Below are 12,085 nucleotides of genomic sequence, written 5' to 3'. Positions count from 1 at the left end.
GGACGGCTCCCCGACAGTCGGGATTCCGACAGTCAGTACTCCGACGTCAGAATCCCGACTGCTCCCTCGTGGGGGTCCACCACCCCCATAGAGGGAGAATAAAATAGGTGACCAGGTGGGCTTTCAGTGCTCATTTGAAGCTTTGCAAGGTCAGTTTGTTCATGTTGAGCTTCAGAGAGTGCTGAGACATCCAAGAGGAGATGTCGCAGAGAAAGCTGGAAACCCAAGAAGGGACAGATGGGGAGAGGTCAGGAGAGGAGTATAGTTGTATGTCATCAGGATAGAGGTGGTATTAAAGGCCAAAGGTGCTCATGAGCGCACCCAGCGGAGAGCTGCACTGGGAGTAAGAAGGGAGCTAAAGACAGAACTCTGGGGGGAAACAATCATAGAAACATTATGTAAATATCTCAACCACTCAGTTCCATAAATAAGCAAAGCGCAATCAAACACTCAACAACTGTTCTATTGAGATCAACAACAGTTTGTATGTGGCCCTACAAACATTTACAAGTATTGCTCTCAAAGATTGTATTTTAAAAGTCATAAATTAATAATAATAAATGTAGCCTCTGTAAGTATAATCTATTATTTAGGAATACTGAAACAGAGTTGTGGTAAAATATATATAAAATAAACTATCCTTTGTCCACATCACATTCCCTCCCCTAAGGGCACAAGATTCCTTTTCTAAAAATAAACTCCCCTTTGGAGACAGAGCAAGGGCTTATGGTCTTAGAGAATGGAACGATATCAATACAAACATGAGACCAAATGAGGCCTTGCAGCATTCATGTATGATGTGATCATGCCATTGTTATTACAAGATCAGTGGCTGACTCTTTTGTCTCTGTGGAGTTATTTTAGGAGTATTGTTTAGAGAAATGGAAAGCCTCGGAGCCACCTACTGGCGCAACTCAACCATCTAAATCTTCCTGTCACATCAGGTAATGGCTAATGAAATATGTGTAACATATGTTTTGCATCTGTCAGCATGAAATAGATACATGATACATGAGCTATCACATCACAAAAGTAATGTTTGAGACACTTCTAAGACAACGAATGATGTGTGTAGGCGTGTAGGTTTCCTATTAATACATGTGATTTTATATATATTCCCCCCACCAGGAGAGAAGTGTATTTCTATGTTAATATAGAGTATGTTAAACTATGTTTAGCCATCAAGTACTGTAACGAAGATGTACTGTAGATGTTCTGAAAGCTGAATAATTCATTTCGCAAAATTAACTATGGGCCAAATGTAATAGGGTGTTAGCGTACGAAAGTGAGAGATTTTGGGAGAGTTTTCATATTTTTTTTAAAGCAGCAATCATTTACATGGCAAAATCAGCCTGGTTTTTCAATGTAAATAATTGCCACTTTAAAAAAAAGGAAAAACTCTCCCACAATCTCTCACTTCTGATTCCCACACCCGATTACACTTGGCCGTCTTTTTATCTAGTTGGATAAAGGGGGTTATTCAAACCTGATGGCTGTGCTGCTAATTTGCAGAGCCCTGCCATCAGGTAATCGCTGCCCAGCCAGAGTGAAATCCCGCCCTGTGCCAGCCTGCAAAAAGCTTGTGAAAATATTGTAGGCCTACGATTAGCTGCAAATCCATTCACCATAGAATGATTTTTCCAATGTGTGCAGTCTGTCCATTGCCCAAGAGCTACTTTGGGTGTGCGATAGAACCAAGTTGATCTGGGCCAGAGCTGACGTCACACGCCTTCCCTGAAAATGCCTGAGCATGCCTGCGTTATCACCTGACACTCCCAGTAAAAGGTCAGGTGACACCCACAAATGCCGGCTTCCTGCCAACCAACTTGCATATGGCCAGCAATTAAAAAAGATGCTTGATTTCATCACAGGATGTCCTCGTGCATGGGAATGGGAGCATGCGTAGTCATTCGATAATCGCATGTGTCATCAGGTCTAAATAACCCCCTGAAACAGCTAAGGCAGCTAAATTTATAGAAGTATAGATCCACAAAGCAGTCACTGGAAGCCAGTATTTGTGGTTAATCCAGAGATTAGATTTAAATGTTATCTGACTCTGTGTTGGGAAGGACAGCAGTACAACAGGTGAGCAGAGGTGCAGGTAATTACTGGCTGAGGAGAAATTATTCCCATGCTGAAATAGTATGAGCACTAAACACTTGAATCCCCCCATAGAGGTAAGGTGCAGTGTTAGCCTTTTATTATATAGGGTAAGATTCCAAATAGTGCATACCTCCAAAATGATCCATTCCAGGAGTGACAAAATGCTCTGTTCCTGGGCTTTTCTCCCAGTTAATGATTGTTATCATCGGTGGTGAAACACCTTTCTTATCAAATAAATAGTTTGACACAGGTGATGGAAATCATAAATAAGAGGGAAATCCATGTACAGAACTGCTGAAATGGGTCATGTTGTAAGGTAAGGTAGTGTTTTTGCCTTTGCCATTCCTCCCAACATGGCCCTTTCCAGAAGGGACCGAGGGTCATGGCCTTGTTGTACAGGCCTGTCCTCACAGGAAGATCCCTCTTCTATACGTCAAACCGCCCCCCCCCCCCTCCCATTTTTTTTTCATATCGCATGTGATTTCACCTGGTTGCCATGACCGGGCAACATGTCTAGCAACTGTGGGCACCCGCATATCAGGAATATACACTGGATGGTGTGCACGGCATTCATTCTAATTTGGCCAAAAACAACATATTAGGCTGACATCATCTTAGTGTGTACCAAGGTTTCTCTGCACATTTTACATCTCCCCCACTGCAGTGCACAATTACTTGCTTCGTTTTGCCCAACTCAGAATTAGGACCACTATGAGTGCATTTATCAAAGTTGTTATATTAAAATGATTAAAATCAATATCAAAGAATACGTTTAGAATAGTCATGACTCAATGGCCCTTATTCTGATTGAGTCGGTCGGAAGGCCGATGTTTGTGCGAGGCGTTCTCACATGTGCAGATATGCCTCTGCATATGCGAGAACGCCTCGCATGTCCGAACACGGCGTGAGGGCCGTGCAGAAAATGATTGTACGGAACCATCCAAGCAGGGGGTGGAAAGGGGTGTGAAGGGCTGTTTGGGCTCATTATCATATGCGTACGCCCCGCGTTTCATGGGCATTCCCATGAAAACGCTGAGCATACGTATGGTACTGCGGCCATGACGCACGTGTGGGGGGCGGACAGCTGACATAGCCGGACGTCAGCTGCCCGCTTATATCCCTGCTTTCATATGGAAAAATGTCCGAGTGGTCTGGAGCACTCGGTGCTGCCTGACCGCTCAGTCCATCATTCAATGGTCGGCGACCGTCGGAGGTTGGGGGAGGTTCCCACAGATGGAGGAGGTGTTCAAATGAAACATCCACTCGCGGTCCATTCGCTCAGCGTCTTACCGCATTCGGACTGTGCTCAGAACACTCGGTTCCTGTCCGAATCAACTAGAATAAGGGCCTATGTGCTAACACCACTACTCTTCATTTTTAAAATCTTTAATAAATCTACCCATTAGTAACTGGTACTCTAGACTATAATCCTATGTTTAAGTTTTAGAATGCAAATATTTATTTTTAAAAAGAGATATCTGATTCATAATGGTGACGATTGCTGTACAAACATAAATTAAGGTGTTAAAATGTAACCCGAATTGTTGCTATGTATCTAGATGTACAGTTATTACTTGCTCCAATTGAATCCGTCAGTCCCCTGTACGGTAAGAGCCATGGCTTTCAACAAGTTAGTTGAAGCTTGGGCTTCAATTCAATTACATACTGTATGATTTACCGGGGATTAAATGCCTGGTACTGCTGGTGGAGGCATTTCCACACCATTACAGTGGCAACTCTCCCACTGGAGTCTAATTGAATTATCTTCTAAATGCATTGTATATTTCCAGCAGCCATAGGTTTATATGCCACTAGTTACCCCACCCAAATATAAGCAATACTGAAAGACCTCTTAAAGTGGGACAAACATTTCGGGGTTTTTTTAAAGCGGCAATCATTTACACTGCAAATTGAACTCTTTCCATGAAACTGAGTGTTTTGGTGTGGGAACTGGGTGGTAAAGATGCAATCTCATGGAACTCCTTGTTGGGATTTCTTCCTTTGTGATGCCAGTGTTGGTATTCTGAAAAATGCCGGTCATCTGCATGTATATAGTATATATATAGTATATAGTATGGTTTTGTGATGCACAAATAATGTAGAAATGCACAAAATTAATTCTGTGGTACAAAGTGTTTTATATCACAAATGAAATGTATTTTAGCATTCAAATTGTTTGACTTTTTTTTATCTTACACAAAGTTTCACCTTCAAAATATCTACAGCATCAGACCATTTCTCATCCTGGAGGCGACAAAGATACTCATCCATCCATTTGTCATCTCTAGACTGGACTACTGTAATCTTCTTTAAGATGGCCTCCATAGCACATGTCGCTTGCTATCTGTCCTCAGTGCTCATCTTCCTCTACAAACATACTGCTTTTGCCTACCCTCTCCACCAGATCCTCGGGATTCCCTTCCCATTCAGAACATAATTCAAACTCACCAAAAAATAGTGCATAGATGGTGCCCCCCACAGAGTCATGTGCACACCCCAGGTATGGACCTGCCTCACACAATCCACTCCCCAACATCTCCATCCACACAACTGCCTTCCCACTATGCTCTGCTAATACTGCCTCATGTCAACTGAGTACCTCCACCTATTCCCATTCTCAGGATTTAGCCTGTGCTGTTCTTCTGTTCTGAATCTCTCTCCTTATCACAACTTCCACCTGACTTCAAAACTTTTAACAGGCTCACAAATGCCACATTGTTATTAAAGCCTTGAGCTGTCCATACACTTGTCCGATTTGGGACGATTTTACCTGATCCCGACGGATCAGGGCAAGAAATTGTCCCAAATTGGATGTGTTTGATGTCCCCCTCCGAACCAATGTACGGTCCCGTGTGCATCGGACCTGAGCCGGAGGTTGGACCTGTTGCCTGCCCGACCTCCGACTTGGCCACTAGCCCAGTGGCGAGGAGTGGGCTCATATGCAATATATCGCTTGTGAAAGGACCGCATGCAATACAAGGTCCTGGACTGCTGAAGGGGGTCTGATGCGATACATTGCAGTAGTGTATGGGCACTGCTGCAATACATTGCAGTAGTGTATGGGCACCATTGCAACTTTAATCCTTAATCTCCTCACTTCCTGGTATTCCCTCTGTGCCAGCCCTGTCCGTGGCTTCTCCCCACTAGATCAAAAGCGAGGCCCCCTGCCCTAGTATGCTTTTTATTCTGTTACCTTAAAGATCATCTCCTCTCCATTACCATCAATGGCACTAAATCTCTAGGTTATCCGGTGCTACGTTTGTGGGTAATATGAGTGTATGTGAAGCTGTGGCTATGTAGCTTGTTTCCTATGTTCTGTAATGTTTTGTATTATACGTCTTTTGCAATATCTTGTTTTGCACTATACAAGTAAAACAAATTATTATTATTAATAATAATAATAATAATAATAATAATAATAATATTTAGCACACAACCAAATGTATTTGTAGCCATCCACAGCTGTAATGCTGACCATTTAGGGCAGGAGTGAATTGTATGTATTATGTATAAACATCCATGTTATCATAGTGTATATGATATATGTGTTGGCTGCTTTCTGGAGCCGTTTGAAACACAGAAATCAGCATAAGGCATCGCCCTCTTACTCCCATTGGCTAGTTTCGCAAGAGCCATATGGCGTCAGATATATCCAGGCCACCAAATCCCCAGGGGAACCATTCAACACATATAATAAGCCACTGTGTCTAACAAAGAAAGGTATTCTGTTGCACAAAATCTTTTGAGATTCTAAACTTTGTTTCCAGCCATAAAACTGTACCATTGGCTGTTATGTCTAGTATCTTGTTACTCCAATACAAGTAATACATAGCAACACAACTGTTCTCTCTGGGTTAGCACTCTCCTTGCAAACAGTGACAAATAATAATAATAAAACAGCTGAGAGATATGTTATTGTTGAAGTTTTCAAAGACTTAAATAGGATCACATTTTGGCAATGACTGTTAATGTCAAATGACTGAAATGACCAGATGATCGTCAAGATATAAGAAACAAACCAAAAACTTTATAGATGTTATATAAAACAGTTTTGACTATAGTTTCAAATGTACATTTTGATACATTTTGACATTGTTGTACAAGAATGATGCAATCATGACCCAAAAATTTTAGATTGATGATAAGATCTTTGTATCTTCTTTAATTAGTGTAACTAATAATTAGAGAACCACGTTTGGTAGAAAAATGGAAGAAATCAGAAATCAGTCATTTTAATGGTGATGATCCCTGTAGATAAATGTAAGTCACTGCATAGGGATAAAACACAGGCACCAAACAAAACACTAATTCCTTTGAAATCAGACACTGGAGTTAGAGTCGCATTCTGCCTGGAAGACTATATCACTTAAGTCAAAGCTACCAGTGAGGCCAAGAAAACAGCGATTGGCACAGGTTCTTCTGGAACACATGCGACACTGAGGCTATTATATTGTGTGAAATGATACCAAAACATGTGAGGGCATAAAGGTATATGAACACTGGGATTATATAGCCCCATCTCTTCTGCTCTTTGAAGTATATGAAGTGATGGAATTATCACCTTTACTGGGGGTGTGGCTATGGTTCTTGTTCTTAATCTGTGTTCTCATCTCTGATCTCAAAAGAGGCACTACTGAGCAAACACCAGTGTCCCATGCACCTGACCTGCACAGACTAGGCCTAGCGAGAGCAGGGGGGGCATGGGGGCTAGAGCAGAATCACCAGGCTCTTACACACATTTTGCTATGGAGCCCAGTGCACAGATACCACTGGAGAATGGGCTTCACTATCCAGAATTATTTGGGCATGAAAAGCATCCACCACTTTATCCTCAGAATGTGTGATAAACCATGGAACACTTCATTAATACAATACAACAATTGTGCATGATAGTTCCCACAAAGAATACCTGGCAGAGTATCACCTCTTAGCCTAGTGTCATTGACTTACTGGGATAACTGCCCTCCTTTATTTCCCACCTAATCCAACCATAGGAATGACCTGTCTAGGGGAGAAACAAAAGGTTCAGATCAATGGTGATCTTTGCAAAATCAAGCCCAAATTGTCATCTCTCTAAGGTGACCCCCAGTGTTGGACTTTCCCACAGGGGCAATCAGATGATTTATGAGCATGTGGCAGATGTCCTGAGAACGGGGTTACATCCCTGAAAGCGCTAGTCTGAATGCCTCTTTAATTGGATGAATATATATATATATATATATATATGGAAAAAGAGGAAGACACAGGGGGCGCCTATGGTGTATTACCGTTTTAATCTTTAAAAAACAGCTGGCTCAATAGACATAAAATAACGGGGTATAATGCCCGTACCAAATAATTCGTCCGCTGTGGACTGAACTACCGAATTATTTGGTACGGGCATTATACCCCGTTATTTTATGTCTATTGAGCCAGCTGTTTTTTTTTTTAAAGATTAAAACGGTAATACACCATAGGCGCCCCCTGTGTCTTCCTCTTTTTCCAGAAACACTGCATTTGTGAGCCGTTGGGATCAGGCTCTGGCACCGGGGAGCAGCTGTCCTAAACATTATTGGAAGGACTAGTGTATTGGTGTAAGCTTGTGGAGCAAGCTGATTTGTGGAACTGCAGGTGTCAGCGCACCATTCCTTATACAAACTGTTGCATATATATATATATATATATATATATATATATATATATATACGAATGGCGGGTGTCTGGCACAGCCACTTATTAGAATCTTTGCTGGGTCCCGAATTATGGCGAATATACACGAACAAGAGACACGGCACTCCAAGCTTGAATGAATTTCAGGTTTATTCAAGCAACATTTCAATAACTACACGTTATTTTCATCAGGCATAACATACATTGATGGCATTTACCTTATATAGCACACCAAGAGTCAACTCCCAATTCAGCGTTTCCACGTTCCCAGCCGGGCGCGCAGTCAGATGACATCACCTGATGTCCGGACAGACGCCGGCAGCGTGCATCACGTGGTAACAGTTGCCATGGTTACAATAAGCAAAGTAACATTACATACATTCATATAAGTTAAAAACAGCACATCTAAATACATTACCAAAGTGGAAATTATAAGATGTAAAGCACAACACGACCAGAGAATCAATTCAATAGGGCAGAAATGCCGGACTGTTCATTTAGGCCATGAGGAGACATGGTACCCAAACGCAGTATTCAGCGCGCCTCACATTTCAACAGCTTAAACCCCCGATTGCCACAGCGCAAACTGGATTTCAATGGTAAATCTTTATCGGACTGGACCAAAGGCCACTTGGACTTCACTATTTGTTTAATGGTTGGGCTCATATAATGATTAGTGGTAACCCAAGGGATGGTAGGTGTGACAGACCTCTGCCGTTTGCTGTTATTCAAAAGGTCCTCCCTCTGCAACCCTAGGGCCCTTGTTCTGGCAAGCTGCAATTAATGTAGTAGGTAACCCCTATCAAGGAATTTTTTAGTATCCATCTGTTCAATGGCCACAATCGGATCTGAAACAATTCTTTTTACCCTAACGTACTGTGATAGGGCAAACTTCTAATGGTGGATCTAGGATGACAACTAGAATATCGCAACAAATTGTTCTTATCTGTCGGCGTAGAATAAAGCCGGGTGTTGATACGACCCTCACTGACATGGAGTTGTACATCCAAGAAATTCACCGTAGTTGCACTATATGAATAAGTGAACTTAATAGGATTAGCAGTACACAAAATGTCAGGGTTACCACGCCAAAAAATCATCAGATCGTCGATATAAGGAAAATAGTGTATGATGTGACCTGCTACAGCCGGATCCTCAAACAAAAAATCTTTCTCGAATTGAAACATAAATATGTTTGCGTATGAGGGGGCTACCGCCGCCCCCATCGCACATCCAGTTAATTGGATGTAAAACTCATTGTTATAAACAAAGAAATTCCTAGTATCAGCTGTAACAGGTCAATTAGAAAATCAACACTAGGTCCATCATAATATTCCTGATTCACAACAAATTTCTGCAATGCTGCCAATCCTTGCTCGTGGGGAATGGCAGTGTATAAACTGCAGACGTCTATAACAAACATGTTCACATCATTATCCAACAAGGGCATAGCGACCAGTTGTTGCAGAAATGTGGTGGTATCCAGAAGATACAGTATTTGTCATGACAGATTCTGCAGCGCTTTAATGCTAACCATTACACCATCTGTACTGCCCATACATACATTCCATCTATACATTCCTGTGTGACTGCTCTCACCCCATCTTCTTTGCACTTGTGAATTAAATTTATTTATTTAAATAATTATTTGATTGAAAAACCTGGCAACCATACCGGTTAGCCCACCTGCTAAATAAATATGTCTCTCCCACAAAGTACACCAACACCAGTCACCTTTAGTTTGAGTCAGGAACTCACCATTAGACAAACCAACTATAAAAAGTATTTGGAAACTATGCTTGAGAAAGACATCACTCACATAGACACCACACAAGAAGACTGGCTTAATGACCTTTATAGTCTAAAAACGGCCCTGGCCAAACAAACCAGAACATTCTGGAATAAAGCCACTTTTGAGAGTTATATAAAGCAACAAATCACGCCCAGGTGCCTCAGACCCAGAGTGTTCCCGTCATTTGAAATGGCGAATGAATCACTCAAGATAGAATGGGAGAGAACACTCACCACCTGCTCATTAAGTTTGATGAACATATTAATAAAACATGATGAATTAATGTTGCACAAAGATACACAAGAGATTGCCACACTGAGCGATAAGCTGAAGAACTTTGAGTCTTTAGAAAAATTCCAAAAAACTTATCACAAAATCAAACAGGAACTGGACAATATGGAGAAGGAAATTGTGAGCAGAAAGAAAAATAAACTACAAAGGGATCAAAATGATTTCAAAACAAATAGGGTATACAGATGCAGTTTCAATTACCGAAAAAAAAACCTCTAATAGTAATTATACAGGATATACAACCTCAGATATTGATTCCTCGGAGAGTGATGAACCTGAGTCTTCTCATACTACCAGAGCAAGACACGATTTTTTAGGGGTCAATCCCAGGGATTTCAGAGAAAACCTGGGAAGAGATATAGGAGGACAAGGAGGGGAAAGAAAAGGAAAAATAGAACACAGGGAGTCGAGGGAGGACCACAGAGAAGTCAGGAGGTACAAGAGGTAACAACCAATGACTCTCAGAATTATAAATTTGACCGATCATGTCCTTGATGAGGCACAAACCTCCATTCTCCACAAAGGCCTCAGTTTCTCACCCTCTAAACCCCTGAATTGATTTGAATATGAGAAAGACGTAAACCTCTATGTAAGGAAGATACTACTCAAAAAATTCTTCCAAGAGAGAACAGAAAATCTCTCTGACACACAAGAATCTCAGGTTCAAGACATTCTAGATGCAGATCCTCTACAACCACGTATGGACCAATTTTTTGATAGTCAGGACTTAAGAATGTTACTAATCCTTGACACTTTGAACGACAATAATGAACCTGAAATTTTACCAGCGCAAATATCTGATGGGGCAGTACGGATGGTGTAATGGTTAGCATTACTGCCTCACAGCACTGAGGTCATGGGTTCGATTCCCACCATGGCCCTAACTGTGCGGAGTTCGTATATTCTCCCCGTACTTGCGTGGGTGTCCTCTGGGTACTCCGGTTTCCTCCCACAATCCAAAAAAATACTGGTAGGTTAATTTGCTCCCAACAAAAATTAACCCTGGAATGTCTGTGTGTGCGTGTATATGTGGTAGGGAATAAAGATTGTATGCTCAACTGGGGCAGGGACTGATGTGAATGTTCAACTATACTCTGTAAAGCGCTGTGGTATATTAATGCGCTATATAAGAAACTGTTAAGAAATAAATACATAATACCAATGTGCAAACATTGAAAAAGAAATCCACATTCATACCCGACTTTTCAATATGCCAGCAAGCTAAAGTCTTTTTGGAGTTGGTTAGCAAAGATCTTGACAAGATAGAATTGAATAAACACATGCACCATTTTGAGGACAACCTCAGCAGGATGGAAAGAAAGGAACTTAAGGAAATGGAAGGACACCATAATCAAGGCTTTTGACAAAGGGGGAAATGTTGTGTTATGGGCAAAGGAAAAATACCAAAGAGAACTGGTACGCTAATTAGGGGATACAGCACGTTACAGGAGATTTACCTTTAATCCCACCAATGACTTCCTGGAGGATTATCAAAGGTTTATAGAACAAACCTATAGGGAAGGAATTCTCACTAAATCTCAATACAAATTCCTGGAAGTCAAGAATGTGAAAATCACCACCCTGTACCTATTGCCCAAAATCCACAAATGTGAGGAAACCCCACCAGGCAGGCCCATCGTGTCTGGGATAGGGAGTCTCACTGAGAAGGCCTCCCAATTTGTGGATTACCACTTGAGAAAATTTGTAACAACACTGCCCTCCTATGTAAGGGATACCATGGATGTTTTGAACAAGATACAAGGTATCATCCTAAGTACAGACTCCTGGTTGATCACGTGCGATGTGGAAAGCCTGTATACCAGTATTATCCACACTTACAGTATACAGGCTGCCAAGTATTTCCTCAGCATGGATCGAGATACCCCATTCAATGATTTCCTTATCAAATTACTCAGGTTTGTTTTGTCAAGAAATTATTGTGTTTGCGAGGACCACTTCTACCTCCAGGTACAGGGGACCGCTATGTGGAGCACTTGTGCCCCCACATACGCGAACCTGTACCTGGGGTGGTGGGAATGCGAGCATGTGTTCACTGAGAAAAATGAACTATATACCGAGCACCTACTGTAGTGGCTGCGGTATATAGATGATCTGCTGATAGTGTGGGAAGGAAGCATCAAACTCTTCACAGAATTTATGAAGAAGCTTAATCACAATGAGCTCAATCTTAAGCTCACCTTCCACACTAGCCAAAAAGAGGTTGAGTATTTAGACCTCTGCATTAACATT

At 41.6% G+C, this 12,085-nt stretch overlaps 1 long non-coding RNA gene across 1 annotated transcript in view; it reads left to right on the top strand.

The window, feature by feature from the left end:
- Window positions 1-822: 822 nt before the first annotated feature.
- The window catches only part of LOC146072391 (uncharacterized), a 33,020-nt gene continuing 21,757 nt past the window's right edge, over window positions 823-12,085 (top strand). Inside the window, exon 1 of the long non-coding RNA XR_014473105.1 lies at window positions 823-944. This is a non-coding gene — a long non-coding RNA (uncharacterized LOC146072391). The remainder of the gene's footprint in view (window positions 945-12,085) is intronic.

This window comes from Crinia signifera, chromosome 4 (assembly GCF_055691185.1).
Source record: "Crinia signifera chromosome 4, ASM5569118v1, whole genome shotgun sequence".
NCBI classification, from domain to species: domain Eukaryota; kingdom Metazoa; phylum Chordata; class Amphibia; order Anura; family Myobatrachidae; genus Crinia; species Crinia signifera.
The sequence above is the reverse complement of the archived record's forward strand: the minus strand, read 5'-3'. Positions and strand labels throughout refer to the sequence as shown.